Genomic DNA, 25,313 nt, shown 5'->3' on the forward strand with positions numbered 1-25,313 from the left:
TGCATCTCCACACATATCACAATATCTTCGTATGTATGTGGTTGTTTAAGGGCTTTTGCGCTATAAACACACACAGGTTTTTCAGGTTAGTTCTGCTTAACGATAGAAAATATCTTGCGCTCCTATCTCTTACATTTATGTAGTTCCTGACTTGTCTCGCTCTAGCTTACAAGAATTAACACTCTAGGATGTCAGGTTTCAAAACGACTACAATTGTTATGCCTATTTTGTAGGCTTTAACACCAAGGAAACATATTGCCTGTTTATACGAAAGAAACAGAGTGTTCATTATGATTGCCAGAGAAATGATAACAGATGGCGTTGCTTCCACCCAGTCGGCGCAGCACCATCTGTTATCATTTCGCTGATGATTTCATTAGGCTTAATAATGTCAATTGTTTTATTGCCTGCTCCATACGAAATTTGAGCATTACGTAGCAAGTTGGGAAAAAGAGTGTTTTTGGTTTATTTTACGGGATTTTTTTTTGTGATAATCAGATTGCAATAAACCAGAATGCATTGGATGCTGCGACGTTAAGTATGAATTCGGGACCAATACTTGTAATACTCGCAAACTCACACGTTCGTTTTTGAGCGCCCTCGCGTTGGTAACAATATTTCGACAATTTTAGTTGTATACCTCGCCTTCGCCTCGGATACACAAACTTTATACTTACAGAAACTTGTTGCTCAAAACACGTGTGTCTTTGCTTTCATGACAAAATTATTACTTTACGTAATAGATTGCTTTCGCAGCATCCAATGTAATGTACCATTATGCGAATGTGATAAAAACGATGAAAGGTAATACATGAAACATCCCAATTTAATTTCACTTAGTGGTGTTAATACAAAAAATAATGGAAGAAAAATTTTCCGAATATTGATTGATTATGTTCTATTGCATTCTCTCTGGTTATACATGAAACTTTCTGGTAATCTGTTACTGTTGATTTGGCAACAACTTTCATACAAAATTACGACTTTTCTTCTCGAACTTTTTAACTTAACCTATAAATTATGTTTCGTAAAGCCGAAACTAACCGCAAAATAATTTATATCATTCAGTAAATCCCGAATTTATATATATAATATTTCGCCGACTCCATGCGTATAATGATGATTTATTGTATGAGAAACAACATGGCTCTTCAGTTGAAATATCTCCTTAAATTTATTTTCATCTGTTTTGTCAACTCTTTAAAATGAAGACACCACGCTTTAATTAAAACACATAATCTCTTTGATGGGTGTGTAGAGGTAAGGGACTTGGTGGGAAGTGAATGTGAAACGACTTACATTTCCAAGATAATTAAAATGTAACAAAGCTTATTAGCATATTGTGGTTTAAAATTTCAAAAAAATAATAATAAGAAAAGGTAAAATAAAGTTGATCCAGTTAACCTCGGCTGAATTATTCATTATTTCGTGGAAAATTATGAATTTTTAATTAATTTAGTTTTCGAATGTAAAAGCCGCAAGTCTAAGATCGAAGCGATGGTTGAGTGGCGTACGGATCAAAAAGATGTATTCACTTTCAGGGCTTTTACGATAAAGGCAGCGGATCGTGCTTTATGCTTGGCTTTATGGTAGTTAATAAAACATCGAATTGGAACGTTAACCGACAATACCTTCTCTACCAAACTAACTACAATCATTAAAGTGGTAAAAAATGCAACGTTGCCTTTGCATTTTACATGTAAAATTAGAAATAAGTCAACAGTGCATGATTCTACAAACAAAGCAAAGATGGTATTTTGACAGTTTCAAAACGAAGTTTGTTTGCTAGAGAGAGTATCGTAAAAGCGCGTCCAGTTCGGTAACAGATTCGTACATTATTGAATACTTGTTTAAAGTTCCTTAAACCTTTCTGATTTTCTGATTAAACATCATCATTAAGTTGGTGATGAATTTGTGTGTTTTCTGCAGCGGTAAATAAGCGTTATTTAGATGTCGCATATCTAATCGTAACACATATTACCGAGGCTAATTACACAAACCAGTGTGTTGTTTAAACACTCGGTTATAATTTACACACTTGTATTTAATGTACATACGCACACCAAGTGTCACTTAGACTGTGTGCAAGCATAAATTACAAATCTGAATATGTAGAAACACAAGTCTGGGATGATTTTGGAGGCGAAAAATTGAATTAATTTAGTTTTCGAATATTGGTAGTCAAATATGTTGGGCTAGTTCTGTTTCGGGTTTTTGACTGTAAGTTTAATTTAACCTGTTACAGACGGCAAGCATATGACCAGTATTACTATCGGGTCTATTACTTCCATCGGTCAAGTATATTTAAGCTGCTGATTTCAAATCTTTTACTTCAATTTTTTTAACATGTATTTTACTATATGAAGGACCATATTACCCAGAGCTTGTCATTATTTTTGTCGGCTTTAGCGATAACAGATAGCCGTATGTAATAGGTTAAGATTGTGAAAAAAGCACTCCTCATAGCCGACTCAGCAGCTAACTGCATTGCTTTTTGTTTTTAGCTACATTTAACTATAAAATTTATTAGGAAGAGGCCCTGACGCAAGCCCACACTGCAGAACATTTTACATGTCACTGTCGCCCTCGGCTCAAATGCTGAAACATGCCAACAAACAACAAACTTACAAGCAAGGTTTATAAAAGACGGTTTCTATTGAAACTTACTGTTGCGTGAAAATAGTTAACGATACATTCAAAATCGGTTTGTCGCTTAATTGCAACGTTTTTGAAATTGTAACAAGCGTCGCGGTACCGGCTGATGGTAAAAAAATAGATAAAACATGTTGATGCAATGCTCTCTCTAGCAAACAAACTCTCTCTCTGTGTCAAATTCACACCTTCTTTCTTTGTATTCTAGAAACACCATTCTACATTTTGACTGACTACAATGTAATCTATATCTTAATTGTTCTCACAAACTTACACGTACTTACATAATCTTACGCGTGTATCTTTCATCGATTTACACTAGGGCCTAATATTTGTCAAACGTTTCACAAAGTTTCACAAATTTTAACAAATGTTTCACAAAAATTTGTTACAAATTTGTGAAACTTTTGACAAATATTAGGCCCTGATTTACACATTCATTTCTAGTAATTAAATCAATAAGTTAGATAAAATAACATTTACGAGACGTCCACATCTTATCACTTCTATCACAGAACGTTAACTAATTCGTCATCTGTTGTAATTGCTCAAAAACGACGTAAAAATATTTAGTGTGGATGACAGGACCCACAAAAATACATCCAAAAGAGAGATTTTCAGAAACGATTCTCCGGGATCTAAAATTTCACAATTATTATGTTTATCCGACGATTCACTATTTGACACCTCCTACGTAGCAGCTAGTTCGAAAACCTATGCCCTGATCCTGACGTCCTAGAAACTATTTTATTAGTGATTTACAATCACAACGAAAAACTGCCCATAGGTTTTCGAACTCGTAACTGCTACGTTCGAGGTATACACCATATGTGTAGCAGCTAATTAGTAGGAAATACGATTCCCCGAAAACTACGATGATGTGCCGAGATGTACCGTAGTTTACCGATATGGAGTGAAATGCACCGATTTTCGGATAATATATTATAGCGATTTTTCTATCTCTAAATAAAAGTTCTTCAAAAATCTATCAAAAGTTACTTAAGAGAGTATACAATATCATATTTCTAGAGTTGAATGGTAGTTTCGTCTGTCATCGGATGGAGAATGTGTCAAGCTTTTTACCGTTACACTTCAAGTATGAAACTATTCTGCCAAATTGTGTGTATAAAATATTATAGGATAGGGTGGAAAGTGGGGTTAAAGTGAGGTTACACTAACATAAAAAAACTTTTAGGATTTTTAGATCTGTCACACAATTTCAGAAAATTGTGCTAGATTTATTGTCGAAATTCTATATTTATATACGATGTGTATATAATAATAAGAGGGATAAAGGCACGGCTATATAAATGTTGAGATACATATGTCAAATGTAAAAGTTAAACCATTTCGTACAGAGTTATACAAAGCACATATAGTACATTTTGAGACATTATATATACACAATTGTTGGCTGTGTGTTTTTTTTCCGGTGCGTGAAGAAATAAATATGTTTATTTAGTTTATTCATTGTAAATCACGTTTCAACATTCTTTCTATAATGTTATATGATTATATTTAAAGCGAAAGAGCACGTATTTTTCTCGGCGTTTTTTTATTTTATCAAAATGGATTGAAGGAACTGGATTTCTTTAATAAAATTGTGGTGTTTTATACCACAAGCCAGATTACTGGTCGTGTTTTTTTAAGGAGCATAAAAGGTTTTTTTTTGCTTTTTGCATTCACAGCGATATTGTTTTATTTTTTAGTGTGATTTATGTTGATTGAGGTCATTTTTGACTCCTTTTTATACTTTTACGTGCACAAAATATATACGTATACAGATCCTCACATCTGGTATATCGACAATCAATTATATATAAGTAAAGTTCCTAACAACTCGGAAAATAAATGAGATTTTACAGCGGTGCGCAATGGTATTTCCAAACAGAAAAAAAAGAAGAAGAAAAAGAAAGACCACACCAACAACAACCGTAACCAGCGTCGTCGCTAATTAGAATTACAAATTTAAAGCTACGTTTAATATATTCTTATATTTATACGTTATACACACCGCTTGTGTACATCCTTCGTTGTGTGGATATTTGTTCCGTAATATTTTCTTTAATTATGGAGTGTTGACTTAAATATTTTAATGAAAAGGCCGGGAAGTGTTAAATGCGCTAAGTTATTTTATAAGGTCAAAATGCAATTTATAAACAGAGGTTAGAGGTGGGGTGGATCATAATTAAAATCTCGATGGAGCAAATACGACTGTTAAATAGAGTGAATTGGATTATTTCGTTAACTTGAACTCATGAACTTTCGTCAATAAAAATTTGACGACGTTAGATATCTATTGGCTGAAGACAGGGAAATTTTTAATGGAAATTCACATTGGGCTAGCGTTAAGCTTTTTTAATTAGAGTTAAAAAAAATTTGCGTTTTTTCGCGTTGGGATTTTTTCCGTTGGGATTTTTTTTTGCGTTGGGCTTTTTTGCGTTGGGCTTTTTTGCGTTGGGCTTTTTGCGTCGGGCTTTTCTTAGCGTTTGGCTTTTCTTAACGTTGGGCATTTTTAACGTTAGTCTTGATTTCCACTTACGAAAAAAAAACTCCGTATTCTCTCCTCATACACTTTAAACAATTAGGTGGGGTCTAGCTAAACGAAGACAAAACGGATTGTTTTTTTTTTTGTAAGTGGAAATCGAGCCTTACGTATGGTTTCAACTCAACAAAACGTACTCCGTGATAGAGCGACCTGTCAAATAAACAAAGCAAAAATTGAAAAATTCGACTTTTTTGGTAAGTGGTGAAAATCAAGCCTTAGACCTATTTAGATTTGTTTTCGTTTCAGAGATGTTTTAGCGCTAAGCTTGTTTAACGTTGTGCTTTTTTGCCGTTGGGTTTTTCAGGGTGGTGGCTTTTTAAAAGGTTTCTCAAAACAGTCCCTGCTCAGTATTGCTATTATTGCTTTCTATTAGTGCGTCCAAAACAATATTGTTTACCTTATTTCTTAGCGCAATTACGAAGGCCCGTATGGTACAACACAGGTTCGTACGGGGCTAACGTTGCAGCGTCTGCTACGTTCTCCACTCATTTTTTAAAGTGCGCGAAGTTCATATGATCCTTGTAAGATCCATAGCTGTTTTGCCGTTTGAATCTTTACGTTACTACTAGGATTCAATCTGGTAGCCTCTCGATTATGAGTCAAGTGGCTCTTCCGTTCTTGCCAATGTAACGATCAAAACATAACTCCTCAAATCGCTTTATGTTCTCAGTTCGTTTTGTTTTGGCACATGCATTTAATTTCAAATAGGCACTATGTACATGAGAATGCTCCCAAGTGTAAGTGTTTGTGTTTGTCAGCAGAATACTAATGCAGAAATGATTCTGCATGCATGAAACCTACATTTTACTCTTAATTGTAAGATCGAAAACAAAGACGACATTCATAAGTTATAACCACAAAGCTTTCAAGTGAAAAATTAATGACAGCAAGTTATGTTTGAAGTAATAATGTTACATAACGAGTACCAGCTCATGAGTTTCTGGCTATACACTTTTAAGTTTAGCAAAATGTACACTGGCGTCGCTCGTGATACGATACAGTGCAATTGACAAAAGTTTTATTCCCCTTTCATTCTTGATCTTATTATTATTATTACACACGAAGCTATTACACCTCGCACAATACCTATTACCTAGATGGCTTCGGGAGCGCAATAGAAATATATTTATAAGAAATTGCTACCGATTATGAATTTGTTTCCGAATTGAACAATGACAAACGTGTTCAAACTTACAAGATAGATAGCATACGGCGACTTTTCGTTGATGAAAAAAAACACACACGCACACAAAAGCGAAATGCTTTAACAAAAGCCATACAAAATGTAAGGATGAGGACGTTTCTCTAGAATCATGCTTGTTTCCTTTTATCTAATTCCACAGAGGGAATATGAAGTGAAAGTGAAAAATCGTTTCTCAAAAAAAAAAGTTTTTAATCTGTAGATTGTGAGCGTATACAACACATTTTGATGCTGCTGTAGGTTTATATTGTAATACTTCGCACCCAGTTAGAAACAAGCTTTTTATACGAGAGCTTATACCCCTCAAAATGAGATAAAATGTAAATCGAACCACTTCTGCAATTCATTCTGATTGGCAAAGTTGCAAGCAGCTGCCGTATCTGGTTGAACTTGTGACACTACCTTGACGTCATCATTTTAGGTTCTTACAATGGGGCATTGAACTTTTGACATTTTTTGTATTTAGATTAAGAATGTTATTGTAAACAAAAAATTGTTCTACACTACTGCCGAATTTTCAAGTTTTTTACTTTTAATTTATATTTCAATTACGACTACGACCCAAATTCAACCCAAAAGCATACCTTTTTCATGAGAGAATTAAGAAAAAATGACATGAGAAGAAAAGAGAGGTATATAGGGACGTATAGTCTTTTTTATGTTTGACTGATCTTTGAAAATCAGAAAACAATTAATTAAAAATATAAATGTTTATAATTTTACGATTGTGTAGAATAATTTTTTGCTTAGAATAATGTTGTCTATCGAAATTATTGAAACTTCAGTCCCCCATTATGGTATTGGTGAAAAAATTGGAAGAAATTGCCAGAAATAGTCGTTTACATAACGAGTCAAAAATTATGTAAAATAGAATTTTAGTGTGCATTTTGTTGATCCGAGGCGTAGCCGAGGTCAATGAACACACGAAAATTAGGCGTTTCATCGCTTTATCCTTAATTATGGTACATGCTGAGGGCGTCGGAAAAAGTCCTTGAAACATGAAAATTACGTCTATTGACGCATGTAGGATGTCAATTTAACATTAAATGCATCAGAAGAAAAAGAGAATTCTGTTTAATTAGTACTTGTATACGCCACCCTTTACAGTCGATGTTTCTTTCTTAAAATGTTGGACCGCAATATCAACAAAATTGGAATAGTTCGAACTGGTTCAGATAGTCTCTTGTTTTAGTCTTTACGCACCACGTAATCTAAATATTATTCAGCTAAAAATCTGCATAAAGAAAACCTCAGTGCACGACATTCTTCCATTTTCAAATGAATTTTTAATTGAAATTCCATAGGCTTACGGTGTTTGCGCTCCACTTAAAAATAGTCTTCGTACATTTATGTTGGAACACATCTTGAAAATGAATTTCAATACAAAATTACGTGCGTCGGCATTCTTCATCTCCTAATTAAATAGAATCATCATACGGAAATAATTCTCAGGACACCAGCTGCATTTAGAGCAGCTTTAAATAAAATTACAGCAATACAAATCCTCTATTGTCCCTTCTTTCGCTCGTTCGGTCGGACGTGTGCTACGAAAATCAACTTGTGCAACGATGTAACGAAATAGGCAATCCAAATAAATCAAAGAAACATTTCCACCAACAACTGAAATTTGTTCGAATTACATGCAATTTCAGTTTCGGTCTAGACCGAAAAATTCCACATTTGAGTTGCATAATAGTAATTTATGCAACAAGTTGCGAATAGTGGTTGTTTTCGTCACTAGATGTGATGTTATCAAACGAGCGAAGCGAGACTGAAAATTCGACGGATTTCAACAAACTATGATCGAAAAGTTCAATTTTGCTGTTCTTCTCACACTAAAAAAAAAAGAATTGAAAATCTTACCTGTATGAGGTAACTTTGTGTCCAGGTTTGCAACTCTTTTCTGTCAGTGCAGAGAGAGGTATTTGTCGCCAATAAAGTACTTTCTCTGTTACTCTCTCCGGCCCAGAATGGATTTTCGAATATATTTTTCCGGCCGCAATCATGCTTTGCTGTTGAAATGGCTGTGGAGTGATTTCTTTGTTAGTTTTGTTGTGGTTTCGTCTCGTTTCAGTTTTCAAGCGTAAAAAACATCAAGCTTACGACTAGTACTGAAAAATTTAACTTTCCATCGCTCGTAACAAAATGTAATAGACACTAGTTCGGAAAAGACCAATTTGTCGATAGCGAAATGACAAAAGTTTAATATATCGCAGGGGCCTCGCACTATTATTCACCGCTTTACTAAAGAGTCTTTAGATTCCCATCCAAAAAAAAGCGTGCGCTTCAAATACTTACCCACGGGTATGGCGTTCCTGAAAATCCTTAATTTTACAAATATTTTGATTTTGCAATTTCAGAGCATCGTTATTAAAAGGAATGTTTATTTTGAAAAGCTATTAGTAGAAAACTACAATTTCTTTTGTTTTTTTTTTTGTTTTTGTTTGTATTTACTCATTCTTCCGACAACTTTCCGGAATTTGGAGAAAAACTTTTACTTCTATAGAATTTGAAGCACAAGCTTTCAGGATATATATGTCCAACGATATGTTTTCCTTTTTGCTATAGGTGGTAGCACATCAAACTTTTCCGTATAATCTTTTAAAACATATTATTAGTTCAAACTTTTCCGATGGTTCTGCCAGTTGTGCACCTCCATAGAAACGATAACATCGCTTTTCGGATGAGTTGTAGTGCAGCAATCTATCAAGCATTCAACGTGATTCGACGTTATTGATGGCCGAAATATCTTTAATGTGTTCAATAAACATTTTGTTAAGTGAATGAGAAGAGGCTTCAAAAAAATGTGAAAGTTGATGCTGCTTTCTTGAATTATTATTTTATGGAAATAACCATTTTTTTTTGTTACATGTGTCGAAATGGAAGGAGACCGGTATAATTTGAATAATTTACATTTTCAAATCATTATCCAAATTTATACTTTCTTGTAAACATTTGTGCCAGAAGGGATGCAAAAACGATTTGTGAGAATCACACCCGTCACAATAGTCTTTTACCGCTCGGAGAATTTTTGGAATCACCATTTTCCACTTCAACGTTATTAGTCTCATTGAATCTACGATAACTGGAACCCACAAATTTCAAATTAGTTTAGCAACGTACATGTACAATATCAAACAGTCTCAAACACGAAAGTCTGAATTCGTTAAGTTTTACCCTCTCAGATGAAAAATAAGTTTTTTATTCTATGAGACGCTTTTTGAGGTCGATTTAGGGTGGTCAGAAATTCGTCGACACGTAAAATCGCGTGTTTTTGGACATGTCTCCCTTCGAAGCCACGCAACAGAGCATATCCACAGGGAGGATCGGGGAAGTTTGACAGATGTTGCATAAGTATAATAATGACGGGATTGCTCACTGGTTACGTACTAGCCATCCCGAAAAAATTTCTAGCGATGACAGCGGATTGGTAACGTCCCAAAGTTCACTTAAGCTTGATAATTTGGGTGGCTGCAGTGTGTTTGGTGGCTGCAACAATGTACACACTGTGTTATTCAGTGATGTATGACGTAACCAAAATACGATTAATTTTCGTGAATATGTCTTGCTGAGGGGTGGATAGACGTGAATTACGTTCGAACCTTTTTTCTTTTGTTTTTTTCCGGTTTGTTTCTGTGGTTTTCTTTTTTCTTTGTTTAGTCAGCTTTGTAGTTTTTCGGTTTCTTTTCTGTTTCATTTTTCGTTTCTTCTTTTCTTTCCTGTTTTTTCTACCTGTTTTTCATGTTTTTTTGTTTATTTTAGTTTTCTTTACCGTTCTTTTCTAGTTTATTTTACTTCTGTTTTTAGTTTTCCTTCTATTCGAACCTTGTTGTTTTCGGTTTATCCATCCCTCGTATCTAGCCTACATTAGGCGAGATATCAATTAAGCACCTAACTATCCTCAAAGAGTATTTATACATACTTCGAGGTTCGGAAGTCGCATCAAACCTGCAGTCTGAACCCCCAGGTAGGGCAACCTAAAGAGTATATGGAGACATGCACACTAACGCAAAGGACAAACATAAATGACGAGAATCTTATTAAAATATTGACTAACTTGATCATGTGAACGCGGCTCTCCTGTTATGTATTGTGGTTATAAAATGCCGACTACTGGTTCACTGAAATGAATTTTTTGTGTACATTTAAATTATGCATCGAAAATTGGTTTATAGTTTGCATTGGAAATGTAATTATAATCCCGGTCTGTCATTAAAAAGTTGTATCATATGAATGAGAGATAATATATATGACTTGCAGATGCAGAAGAAAAACGTAGACTAAAAGACCCTGTGTTGGTAACACTGATTTTGAGCTAGTTGCTTGTCAAAATTGTATGCGACTACTTCATACATATTATATGGTTATATTTACCACAGTAGGTAAGCTGGTCTTTTCTTGATGACAATATTTTATCAACCTCGACGACACCTTCATGTTCCATTAAATTCCGAAAAATTCTTAAATTTAAGAATTTTACAGATTTCAAGAATTTTCACGAATTATTTTTGCTAAAATGATTTCCCACTTTTTCTCAGAATTAAAATATCAAAAATAAGGAAAATATGGGAAAATCTTGGAAAATGTTGTTGTTCCCAAAAATACTCTCTGATTCCAAAGCTGTAACCGGAAGTAGATCTCATTGTTTGTTAACTAAACTAATTTAAAATTTGTTGACACTAGTTTAGTATTGTCATTGTCGGAACAAAAAAATTTATATTAATTTTGTTAATTTTTTATAACAAAAGTAAAACATGCCCAGGTCACTTGTGACACCACGTTTTAAGGCCAACACACACTAGCATCTAGTGTCAGTTGGGAATATGATATTTCTATTTATGATTTAAACAATCGAAATATCCTATTCCCGATGACACTAGATGCTAGTGTGTGTTGGCCTTTAGGCCATCGGATGATCGGTGGTATTACTATACTTCTGTATTTTGCATAAGAGATTTATTGAAAGACACAAACGAATCCTTTTGTTTAAATTTTTAACTAAGTTTGCCCTCATGCAAATTACACCAGTATATGCATTGCTACCCCATCTTAATCTATATTATTGAGATATGGCACATCGATTTATACGATTTTAATATTATGGCCGTGAATAGAATCTGACTATGCTACAATAAATACTGTATCCAATTCGAATCTTCCGTTCGCTACGTATATAAATTTATACGCTCTATATATATCCTATAGAAGTTAGTATGTGTGTGTGTGTGTATTCAGTCGCTTAAAATAATATATTACACCAAGATGTAATTTAAAATAAAATGACAAAATACAAGAGGAACGTATGCGGAAACGTGATAACTGATTATTTTTCGTTATGAAGCTTTTTCCATGGGTGCGTATACGTTCTTCGCTTTTATTCACTATATAAAAATTCGTTACGCATATCTACTAGGTGTACTGTTGCTGTGGTTTAGAAATGGTGGGAAGTTGTTAGGGATTATTGGATTTTAAACGGTCTGGAAAATATGTTTTTTTTTTACTTTCCTATTCTTCTTGTTATATGAATTATGGTTTGTGTCAGGAATGGTGGGCTCTTTATTTTTTGAATAGGAAAGATAAAAAATTTATTACATAATTTAAATGGAGAAAAATTGGAAAAATAAAAAAGAAAACGATGTTACTTCCTAAGATATATGTTGAAATTGTCTGGTGGTGTGAAAAAATCGTTTACGTATTTTTTTTCGGTGTGATGTATGCGATCATCATTATATGATTATTTCAGTTGTTGGATGAATTGACACCAACTAGCTCTATTTGTGCAATCGAGTGATAATAGCTATTTATGCAACTTAATCGTCACACTTTAGAAACACTGCATAAAACGTTGTGGTGAACATTTTGATTCGTGTGTTTTGCAGAGATATGCTAATATGACGACTGGGTCGTTTCGACGGATAGAGGGAATACGTCGAATGACAGTTGGGTTTTTGAGAGAGAATTCAATACATGTTCTCTCAACCAATTTCAAAATCATTCGACGTATTCTCTCTCTGCGAAACGACCCAGTCGTCATAAGTGTCAGAAAGCGGTCTATTCTCTCAAGTAAGTTATCAATTTCACAAAGCCCCAATGAACGACTTCATATAAATGTTTTAACATTGTGGTTGGCTTTGTGAAAATAACACCTTATTTGCCATCTAAAACGACGTTGACAAAGTTCTATTGCTTAAAACGTTATATGAAACACGAATGACGAATTAGTCGAGTCGATAACGACCAATGTCTACAAGTAGCTCTTCCTCAAAGTGTACCTAAAACACTCCCAAATGTGTTGTAATTAGAAGAGACAAAATAATTGGGTCGTTAATAATTTGTCTTTTCTTATTACAATACATTTGGAAATGTTTTAGGTACACTTTAAGGAAGAGCTACTTGCAAACGTTTGTCGTTAACGACTAGGCTAAATTGTATGCTGATATTTAATTGCACGCAATGTTTGTCAACCTCGGCTTCGTCTCTGGTTAAAAAACAAGATCTAGTGCGTTAAAGTTTATCATATGACTTTCTGTCATATTTAGGATAAGTAATTCGCGTCTGGACAAGAAAAATATTTGTTTGGCGATATTTCACAAGCATGTTTCTTTCTTTCAACTGAACGCACAGATGTATTTTTCATATGCGGTGTGATTTGATTAATCACGACAGAGTAGACCATGCAGGATTGGCCGATTTGAAAAGGGAGAAGGTTTCACTCTGTTGTGGACCTTGAACTTATTTAGAGTCAAAGAGCCACGAAAGAATGGCGTTTTGTTGTCTTTTGGTTTGATGACAATTCAGCCTAGAAAATTTCTACTTTCTTAGATCTTTTCTCCCGCCATTTTTTCTTACGTTGACACGTTTTGTTCTCAAAAATGTTTCACCGAATACTATTCAAGAGACCATTTGAAAGAGAGATTTCGCCTAATCTCGCTGTATTATAGACTGTTAACAGAGAGAGAGAATTTCAGTTATGTGAAATTGTGAATGAATGAAACAAAATCGAAATGTAAAGTCTCTTATTTTGACATTACCCCCAAGACCAGTCACGTTGAACTGAGCCGAAATATCCCTTCAGTAACACACTAATTTGTTTTTCTAGCTGGACGGCATTGCTTTTTAGTTATTTGTTTACCGAGGAAGGGAATAAGAAAAGCCAACAAGAGCGAAATTTTGCGGACAGAGCGGTGTGACTGGAATTGGAATTTCCTATTTGTTTCCAACGTTTTTCATGTATGAAAGATGTGTAAAATCGTTTTTCTACACAACACAAACGTCAATTTGTTACTACAATTTTCAATGCAAGAAGGAAGGTAAATAGACCTTTTCTCCCCTGAACTGTCATCAGACGAAGCGTCAGTAAATCATTATTTTCTCATGGCCCTTTGCGTGGATAAAATAGGACACTCTTTTAAACAGTCTGTTGATGTTTTCCAACAAGAACAAAATTTATGGCCGGAGTGAAGCTACTCTTGTTAGACAAATAGTCATTGTCATCATCAAGTAATGAGATTTTAGCGTTTTTAGAAGCGCAAACTGAGAAACTATTTTTTTGTCGCCCAGAAAACTCGAAATTTTTCATAATATTTAACTGCAAAAGCTGAGCTATTAACAAATTGCTCTACGGACGGATGTTAAAATCTCATGTTGTAAGTGAACTTTTGTACCCGGTTTCATCCACGACTAGCAATAAAGTAGAAAATTGATGTACCCCACTAACAGGTCCATTATGCTAGCCGTAGTTGAACTTCTACACTTCATTAGTTTGCTACATTTTTATCTTTTCAATTTAAAGGCAATGCTTTGAAGAAGGAAAAGAACTGGGGCACCATAAAAAATTACCTTAAGAGTGTCTTCAAAAATACGAATGCATCTTGTTGTAACACTAAAGACACATGTTCTAAAGAAACGACAGATTATAGTGCAAAAGACATCTCGATAAAATGTAACAATGGCAAATGTCTTTCGCTCATTTATCATAAAAAATATTCTCTCATTCGAAACGAGCACGATAAATATTGAATGTGCAAAAACGAAAAAAAAAAACTGAAATTGTAGATTGTCATTTTCGTACAGCACATCATTGAATCCATGAATTACCTAAATGATAGTAATTTAAAAGCCATAACATAAAATGTCGTTCGGAGTGGAGTTATAATAAACTTGTCGTCAACATCACTGTATTCAATTCAGGAAAGAAGTGCAAAGTTGATTTTTTCTAAAGATTTTAGTTGTAAAATGAGAATAAAATTCATTTTACCATTAAGAAAAATGGAAATTTTCACAATAAACTACGGAAAAATGAGCGGTGTAATAGATTGCGATGATGACGTATTTGTTCATTATGTACGTAACGTGCCTCCAAACTTGTATTGTGACGACGAAATGGAAAGAAGCGAATGTCAAATGCATTTACATTTAATTAATGAAACTGTAACATAAGTTGAAGTAGGACTAGGACGAGTCGTAGCCAGACTCCACCATCAAACACATAAAAAAATCTCCGAGAAATAAAAAAAAGACAAAAGAGATCATTCAATGCTGGCGCAGCCTCAGCGTATCACTTGTCTACGACACAGTTTAAGTTGGGGAAAAAGACTAGATGAACTGGGTAGACAATGACTAGATGGTCTAGAAGGATGAATTGACAGCTGACAGCTGCAATCGGTTCGCTTTTCATTGATTGTGTTCACTTTCGTTGAATAAAAGTGAAAAGGGAACGATAGTGACCAAAAGCGAAACGATCACAGCTGTCAAGTCAATTCATCCCTCCAGACCATCTAGTCTTTTTTTCAACTTAAAATGTCTATTGCTTGAAATTTTGAAAAAAATATGTGCAAAACGTACAAAATGATGACATCGTCCATCCGGATCATCTAGTCTTTTTCCCCAACTTAAAAAGTCTATACGGTTTTTGTAGTGCTAAAAGCACCCTAACTATGCCTAATATCGTGCAAATTTGCGATACAAGAGTATATAATAACCGAAATGATGATGTTTAAAAATACCATTTTCATTGAAAGGTCAGCTGGGCCTGACAAGTTGATTATTCGAAATTTTAACTTGTCAGCCACGACAGGCCTTTCAATGTAAAAAAATCTATGTTTCAATTTCTTTATTATGAAAAATAAAATCGCCGGTGTGTGACAACCACAAAAAAAATCGATTTTTCGTGCGATCAAGAATGGAGTTGGGTAATTGTGTTACATAACAGTGCTTTTAGAAACAAACACAATGTTTCGTTTCGGTGCATTGTACATCCATCGGAGCGCTATCACTACGGTCGCAGCTAGTTCAGACGGTATATAAGTTGGGATCTCAAAATTCGATTGTTTCTACCGCTGTAGTGCGCTGCAACTTAAATGAGATTCATTCAAAGGAGGCATGGAATCTGTTTCCTTGATAGCTTTCTGCAAAATGTCTATACAGCCAAAATCGGATTGATGTTCCACACAAACTTCGTCCATATTTATAGCATCGTTTTATCTATATCACCCTTCGCCCATTTAACTTTTAAAATAGTTTCGACTTGACATTTCTGACAATAATTCATTTTTCGATCTGAAAACATTTGAAATTCCATTGGAAAATAAATTGTCGGATTGGATGAATTGGCCCAGTGAGCGAAGAAATATATTTTTTTTAAACCTATGTACCTCGCTTGTTCAGTTTTAAATGTTTGAAATAACAAAATCAGCTCGAATTATTCAAGGTATTAAGGACAAATTATATTTGTATCTATAGCAAAAACATTTCTATTTCAAAATATTTAAGAGTGATGAACCCTTTGCGAATTTCTAGCCTACATTTAGGCGGAATATATTTGTTTTTTGATGATTTCTCTGAACCAAAATCTTTTTAAAATCATTAAATCACGCAAGAATGTGTTAATTTGAAAGGAAAAATTGGTTTGTGGGTCATAACTTAACCCACTTGGAGAAACCTGTGTAGATTACATAAATCAATACTCTCTCTCTAGAGAGGGTATTGCATAAATTTACACAATCTACAAAGGTTTCTCCAAGTGGGTAAAGTTATAACTCGCAAACCAATTTTTACTTTAAAAGTAAACATTTTTGCGAGCTTTTACTTTTTAAAAAAAGAAAAGATTTTGGATCAGAGAAATCATCAAAAAATGAATATTTTCCGCCTAAATATAGACTACAAAATTGCAAAATATCCATTGCAGGCAGGCCAATAGCATCGTGTAATAATTTGGCTATTGGCAGGCGCCTGCGAATAGTCACTACGTATTTGGTACTTACAGCAACGTAAAGAAGACCTACTTCATCCATAATATTCCTATTGTTCTCCTGTCAAAGTTGACAGTGGTACAAGAGAAAGTTTTGAAGTGGGTGTGTAGCTGGAGGTAGTTGACAGACAAGCTGATAGTTTTGTCAAGTTTGATAGTTTTGACTGTCGAGTTGACAGTTTTGACTGTCGATATATTTGTTGTTCAAAAGCTTATGAACTGTGTACAAAAGTTCAATGAAAAATGAGCGTTTACATCAGGTTTACATCAAGCATGGAAAATGTTTGACAGTTGTGTTAACATTTTTCAATCCTCGTGCATGAGTCTATGTTATGGGGGTGCTAAGTCCACTTATAGATCTCACACGTATATTGGGATTTTCCGTGTACCTTACTCATCGACTGACTGACCTATTCTGCCTGTCTATTTATTACTTCAATAGTTGACAGTTGATAGTTGATTAACAATTTGAATATATCTATTTTTGGAATTTTTAACGGATCGTGGCAATTATTATCTTTAGATTTTAACTCACTGAACAATGTAAATTTTTGATTTTGACACGTAAACATTGTTTTTCCATATTGTCTCTACCATGTAAGGATCCATAAATAATCCACTAGTTAGGATTGGGCTTGACCTCAAACTGTGAATTATAATGCATGTCGAACAACAGAGTCAGAAAAAGACAGTCCTTTTGTGATAATATGGGAACCCACCACCATAATGTAAGTATATAAATAAATAATTTCATTTATATACATAAAACATTTCTGTTTTTGCCGGGGTAGAAATGTAACGACACAAAAGCTATTCCCATCAATATGTGGTTACATTCTGATTTTTCTTTTTCATGTACCGGAATTGAGCCAAGTAAAAGCATTTTGACGTAAATCATGCTGGTTTGATATTATGATTATTATGTTCACTCATGGGTTCTCCATACCATATTTTCACAGTTCTTTAGAAAATAGATTCGAAGAAAAGAAATGTATAAATGGGAATATGTCGGCTTACTTCAATTCCTTCTGATATATTAAAGCTGGGAAAAATTGCGAAAAATAATTTCTAACAGCTATTTGCTTCGGTATAACAGATGAATATATATTCTGTTTTCTGCTGCTGAAAAAAAAAATGATTCTGATACGTGATACGATTTCATTTAAAAGGCAACTTTTAGATCTGTCTATGCTATTTTTTGAGTCATAACTTTTGAAAAATGATTGCACAAAGGGAATAATCCTTTCAAATAATATTAATTCATGAAACAAGAACCGTATGATGGATATTATATCGCGCTGGATGTTGATTGTCAGCCCGAGGCAAAGCCGAGTTTGACTAGACTTCGTTGGCGTGAGGGGCAGATAAACTTAGAAAATTCATTTCCACTCAAGAAGATTCGCAGAGTCCGTAAATTCGATGAAAATCCTTAAAAATTTTCATTTAGATCTTAAGAAAATCGAAGGAAAATCCTTTCTCACTTAAAATACGCGCAGATGTCTTTCGGTGTTCGATAAAATACGATTCAAGTTTTACGCTACGATCTATTCAATTGAGCGATTTCCAAGCGGATATGAAATATCGATAAAACCAAAATTTTCCTTCGAAAATTTGAAATCCATGCACAGTACACTAGACAAACAACTTGATTTTTCTTTCAACTAAGCAAAGTAGTAATTTGCATCACAAGGAGGGAAGCTGTCAGATTGCTGCCTATGCCTTCCGGGCGGGCTGCAAACTTCCCACAAGTTTGAGATTTTTTTACTTTTAACCTCAAGGTATGCATTGCATACCATTTTTATAACACATACTGCAAAAGACTTATATTTTCGTCCTGAAGCACATGTAGTCCTCATCCACACATACAATCAAAACTGTTTATACTTCTTTAAATACAGTTTTACTACGGCCACTTGCGTGCCTGTAGCAGCTTCAACCGTATAAACAGTTTTGATTTTTTGTGTGATTCAGCTGAAAAACAGCTGAAGGAAATTCATGCTGAAATTTCGCTATCTCTGACTGTAAAATGCTGTTATCAAAGATCGCGCAATTTGAAAAAAAATTGTTCCCGCTTTATTCAGCGGCGGGTTTTGATTTTTGATTTTTACAAATTGGGACACATGCATTAGTACAATAAAATCCGTGCTTTCACCTAATAAATAAACACATGCTAAGCCTAAGAGTAGTTATACCTAGAGAGGAAATTTGTACGACGTAATGTGGTCCCAACATCAGTTTGTATAAGATACACATTTCGTATAATTTTACACCAACACATGTATGCGTTGCCGCTTCTGATAGTTGAATTTGCCCTCTTAATTAAGAGGGCAAACACATACAAATAAACATTTCGTATGTCATGTTTGGACCACATATTTTACGTAATTTTTTTCGAAATTTCCTCTCTAGGTATAATTACTCTTAGTGCTAAGCGAGCTAACCCTATTCTATCAAATGAAATGCATTTCAATACACTGTAAACTATGTAATTAACAAAACAACTCGCTGCGGGACATTAAAAATACTAAAAAAAAAATCGGTTGGCAGTCTCTCCCTCTAAAGATCTTTGAACTTCTTTTGAATTCCACTGAAATCTTCCACTTTACCAATGATATCCAAAAGAAGCTTATAGCTTTGAAACGTTCTTCAAAGGACACACACACACAATGTGATACGTTATATTGGCAGGGTATGTAAAGCTTAATTACTGAACAAATTGACTGTAACTGCAACATTTGTCTACTCATAAAAATACTTCATGAAGGCAACACTGTAATTAATGCGTACTTCGAAGATGGAGTTCTGTGGCAACCACAAAAACCCTTAGAAAATCCTACGGAAATTTTTGAAAATTTTGATGAGAAAATCCTTGAAAAGTTCTCAAAAGAAACCCAAGAAAATCCTCAAGACGTAGAGAGAATCCTGAAAAGTCATTAAAAATCCAGCGAAAACGGTTATGCATATCCTCTTAACATCATTGAAACTCCTCAGATGACTTTCTTGTGGAAAATCCTTTTTCATCAGCCCCTCGGCGGCTAAATGTAAACTTTTTCATTTATACCTCATCCATCGTGGTAATGACCGTCTACGAGTAGATAATCTTCAAAAGATATCTCCAATGAATTACCGTTAACAAGTGCAACAGAGACAATTCTAACATGAATGATAGAAGGGAATGAAATAGATTTGTTTGCCTTTTGGAAATTGTCTTCTCATAAAATGAATTTTTCACGTTTAAGCCGCTGCTCGAAAAAAAAATTAATTTCCATCGCTTCCATTTTAACACGTTAAATTATCTTAAAAACCATTTTCTGACAAAATTTATATTTTGATTTGTTATGAATGACACATACCATTTGCGTGTATTGGTGTGGCTTTGCTCATTCCATAAGCACTCACATAAATAACATTCAATGAATAATTTTAATACCGTCATCAAAAACTCCCAATAAAACATCAATCAGCTTCTAAATATCTTGGCTATCCAATGCTTATAAAAGGTAGGGATGGTGCTGTAATCTACTATGTAGAATATATTTGGCAAACTTCTCTTCCTCTTCTTAGCATGTATACAAGTCATTAAAAGCAAATGCAAAGGTGTATTGTATAACATCCCCTTCACGAATTGAATTTTAGTTATTAATGGAAAAATTTATTACAATTTTATATTTCAACTCGTATTCAAATGATGAAATAATTTCATGAATTATGCATCAAAGGTTAGGTATTTCAGTGAAAGAAAAAGAGGAGAAAAAAAAATTGTGAACGAACGAAACGTAAATTCCTTTACACATTTCATAAAATTTTCATGGTTGAATTAAAGATTTCAGAACATTTTAAGATAAATATTTTAATGCACGAGTGTAACTGACTGTTAGTGGTTTCTATTGGTAAAATAAGTTTATAAAATCATTTTCTGTTTTTTTTTCTTCTTCTAAATTTTGAGGTCTGCGGCTTGAGGCTTTCTTTTCAACATTTATATCTTCTTTGAATGCTCTTCATTCAACGGTGAGTTTTATCTCTGTGAACGGAAACCATTACATTTCGTGTATCTCAATGTTTATTTGATAGACATTGTCGTACGACGAATGAGTGAGACGAGAAGGTTTTGTGTCAGTTGTAGCATACAAGACATCCACCAAAAAAAAACCTGATTCAATCCCGGTTAGGGCGAATTCTGTATAGGATTTTTTTTTGAATGTATCGCAAAATAAATAACTTTACCAATCGTACACGAGCTTGATAAAACGGTGTACGTGGGGTGTTTGGGTGGCAAAACGAACCATCCACAGAATTACTTGAATTACACGATCCACGATCCAACAATGCATTCGGTATACCAAATGTATCTAGGTCTAACTTTGCGCGGAGACATAATTAGCATCAGATCCTAAATACTAAAGGCTTGGTCCGGAAATGATTTTTCTCGAAGTATTTTTTCCAAATGTAAATCAGGTGTTTTCAAAATTTTCGTTGACGTTTCTCATAAGACTGCGTTGGTTAGGGTGAGATGTCTTTTTTTGTTCTCTTATATTCAACGATTCATTTCGATAGCTTCAATCATAAATTACGTAACGCAAAACTGTCCATTTTTGAAATATTCTCCTCTCCTCCTTCTGCAAAATTTTCAGACTTTTTTCAAAAAAATATCTGTCAAGTAAGATCCCTTCCCCTTCTTGCGTTACGCAATTTATGAACGGCCCCTAGGACAAGTGACGCTTGAGCACCACTACTTGAAGTTTGATTGATACTGGGCCCCAGTACTTTTACAGCAAAATAAATGAAAAGTGCCTAGTGGTCACCACTACCCACAAATACAAGTCGACGCCTCTGACTACCAAAATGATGTTATTATACTCGTGTACGTACTAAGAGCGAAACTTGTAGGAATAGAATGCTACGAAGCCGGCGGTGAGAAGGAAATTTAATCGAACAGCTTCAAGCAGACGTGTTGACTAATGCGCTATTTAGAGCACAAACTAGCATTCTAACATTCCTGCCAATCTAAGAAAGTTTTTCGATAAGTTGTCCTTGCCACATGTTCGCATATAAGTAGGAAAACCAATAAGCAAACCACTCAAATTTGCCATTTTATGGCGACCTCAAAAATATTGAAGAATTTAAGAGGCATCGATGCTTAGCTAAAAGTGTAGCCTACATTTGTACGTCTCGTATTTCTTTTTCGATGATATCTTTACATCAGAATCCTTTTTGAAAATTGTACGACCGCAATAACACATTTGAGCGCGTTATTGCGGTCCTAAAATTTTTTGTAAAAGGATTCCGGTGAAAAGATAACATCAAAATTCAGCATCTAAAAAACGCCCAAATGTATGCTTTTCAGCAAAGCATATATGCCTCTTAAATCCCATACATTGGCTGGATTTGTGACTGTCAGTGGAGAGAGCTCACTTTTTTCGTAGTTGAAGACCAAAGTCATAAAGACGAAAATGCAATAGATGTATAGTAAACAAAAGAGATTTGAACGAGTCATATAATGTATTGTCTGTTTTCGTTCGATGCTTTTTCTCCCACAATAAATTCTGTTGATACCCATATACATATATGAGAGTTACCGTTTCCTGTTGATACTGATAGCAATTATTATTATCCTACGACTTGTAAAGACATTACTTGACAGCTTATATGCTCAACTGAGTAGAATAATAGATTATTTTGGTTACACAAAAGTTACAACTCCCAGTTCCATGAATTTGAGCACAATAATCTCATATATGGAGATAAACCCCAGATTGTCGTATATTAAAACATCAATGTCATATGACGGATAATCAGTAATTACTGCCTCTTTTCATCAATTTGAATGTATAATCCGTTGATTGAAATTAATGTGATATTACATATTTTGGGAGATGTTCTGCTTATCATTTTGATTGTGTGCAAAGGTTTTTTTTTTTTTTCTTTTTATGTAAATCGGTTGTCTGTTTGACTGCGATGTCATTGTATTATAAAAATAAAAATGGGAAATTTAAGTCTTTAAAACGTTCATCCTGTCAAATAAGTATATGAGAACCTCACAGTGGCAGACATGAATATTGATCATAAAAACGGAAAAGTATAGCAAAGCTTTGCTTTGAGCTGGCCGGAAATCAGTCTTTGACCAACAATTTCCTTTGTGTATTACAATCGATTTCTTTGCCACTTGCATCGTAAAATGTTGTTGCTCTGAATTGTCAATCAATTATGCTGTCGTACTTGGACTGTTCGTATACCTCTCAAAATGTCTTTCGTATCTTCGCTAATGACACTTTTTGACCTATTACGTTTGTCCAGACCTACTATTTCGATTTTGTCTTTCAGCGAAAATAGTTTTTGTTGCGTACAGGGAAATTTACCTCCTAGTAAAAGTATGAACGGCTTTCTCTACCAGTGTTTCTTACAGGTCAAACACAAACCTCAAAGACTATGTCTAGCAGGATATTGTCCCCGCTCTCAAGCGCCAGACTCTTACTTCTACCCAATGTTCTGCTTATACCATAGACTAAACACTGAACACTTTTTACTCGATGCAAAAACAAAAAGTTATTTTTGTTTTGTCGCGACAAAAACACAGAAAATATTTCGACACAATTGTGACACTCCGCTATTATAAATACTAGAATGAATGTTTGCTGTGTTCACCTCGGCGGTAAAATATCTTCATAAAAAAAAAAATTTGCTTTGCATCGAGTAAAAAGTGTTTATCTACCTAGGTGCTATTATTTCGCCGTCTGTAGATAAAATAGCGTATTCACCTCTGTCCAAATGTTTATTTAGACACTTGGGGTTATAACATTCGCCTTCGGCTCATGCAATAACTCCCCAAGTGTCTAAATAAACATGTGGACAGAGGTGAATTACTATTAGTGTTCAAATATGCCTTGGCGACCTAAAGAGACTATGCCCGAATACAATGGAAAGCATAAGAGGTGAGTTTCTTTGAGTTTTTTCGGTGAATTTTTGTGATAAGATTTTCCAAACATTTTCGGGAAACTGTCCTGTCATTTCCCTATGACCGGACTTAATGAGAATATTCGAAACCTGACCGAACCCAGTCCGAATTAACTTTTCTAAATCCGAGAACCCAAAAGCCGAGTAAAATTAAATCGGATCAGATTCGGAACTAGTCTCGGTTTTCACATCAAATGAGAAAATGCTCGAGGTAAGCGCATAACCAATTACCTGATTCGTTAATTGAACTGCAATTATATTCGTTGGTAGTGCGTACCAACATTAAAACGGTGTACCATTGCCAAACACATTTTCCACTATTATTACCAGAGAAAATGAAATACACTTGGAAAAGATGCAAGTGACATTTTCCAAATATAAAATCTAATTAAGAGCGCTGTCGGAACACGATGTTAATGTAATGCTAACACTAAACTGTCGGTGTAATGAAAATAAAACAAAATAAATAAAAAAAAAATCTTTCATATTCAACCCTAATTTAAAGGCGAAGAAAATTAAACCTCATACTATTGGAATCCATGTCAGATTATTCCGCCATATAATATAAGAAAGTATACCTATATAATAAAAGTTGTTCAGCTGCCGACAGGCAAATAGTTGGTAGAAATATTTAAAGACATTTCAAAACTCATTCCAACATTCTTTCTCTTACCTAAGACTTTTCGGAATGTTTTAGATTACGAAAAGATTCCACTCAAAGTGATGACGCTTTATTAAATTTTTCTTTACTCCCTCTGCCAATGGCTCGATTTTGGTATACGAATGGGGTATATGTCTTTACATCTGTATATACATGTGGTTCATACGTATATATATGTAGATGGATATATTTATACACTACACATCGAGCCTGTTATAAATAAAATTTAGATATGCTTCAGGGTTTTTTGGGCATATAGCTAGGTAAAATATTATTGCTCGTTTATTTCACAAAGAGCTGGAAAACAATTTTGCTGGAAAATCAACCCGGAATCAAATTTATAACATATTACTGGCTACTAGGAATACATACATAACTTTTTCCAAATGTGATTTGAATACACATCAAAATGATATGGGTGAATTCGTACACACTTTACGAATTTGAATAAAGCGCGTAAATGAACAATCTTTTGCGAATTTGTCAAATCGATGTGAACTGGGTAAATAAGTATTCCTTATGAGCATTCATGATTTTAACATCTTGAATGGACCGCCGGACCACTGCAACAGATAAACAAGTGTAGCGTTTGCAATTCGATGCGAAACAAACACATAAACAAAAAAAAAACCATCTTCAAACCACTACGTTGCATATTTTAATCGCAAACACGCCCCAGAAATGAGTTTTATCGTGTGGAGGCATATATGCTGAAATTAGAGTCTACAATTGGGAGTCTCGTATTGTATTTTCGCTGATGTCTTGTTAAGAGCAATGGACCGTTTGCAAATTTGTAGCCTACATTTAGGCGGAAAATATTCGTTTTTTGATGATTTCTCTGAAGTAACATCTTTTTTTTTAAGTACAACCATTAAAGCACGCAAAAATGTGATACTTTCAAAGGAAAAAATGGTTTGTGAGTAATAAGTTGAAGAAACCTGTGCAGATCACACAGATTCACACAATCTGCAAAGGTTTCTCCAAGTGGAGTAAGTTATTACTCACGAATCAATTTTTCCTTTTAAAGTAGCGCAAAAGCGTGCTTTAATTG

General features: G+C 34.4%; 1 protein-coding gene and 1 long non-coding RNA gene across 3 annotated transcripts in view; both read left to right on the top strand.

Moving 5' to 3' along the window:
* The window catches only part of LOC119068529 (complexin-like), a 63,870-nt gene that overhangs the window by 11,430 nt on the left and 27,127 nt on the right, over positions 1-25,313 (top strand). The gene's annotated exons all lie outside the window — the stretch shown is intronic.
* LOC119068530 lies at positions 1,654-14,989 on the top strand. Its single transcript, XR_005086169.1, has 3 exons — positions 1,654-1,799; positions 6,497-6,499; positions 14,978-14,989. It is a non-coding gene; the product is annotated as an uncharacterized LOC119068530 (long non-coding RNA).

The sequence above is a fragment of the Bradysia coprophila genome, assembly GCF_014529535.1.
Source record: "Bradysia coprophila strain Holo2 chromosome X unlocalized genomic scaffold, BU_Bcop_v1 contig_191, whole genome shotgun sequence".
Taxonomy (NCBI): domain Eukaryota; kingdom Metazoa; phylum Arthropoda; class Insecta; order Diptera; family Sciaridae; genus Bradysia; species Bradysia coprophila.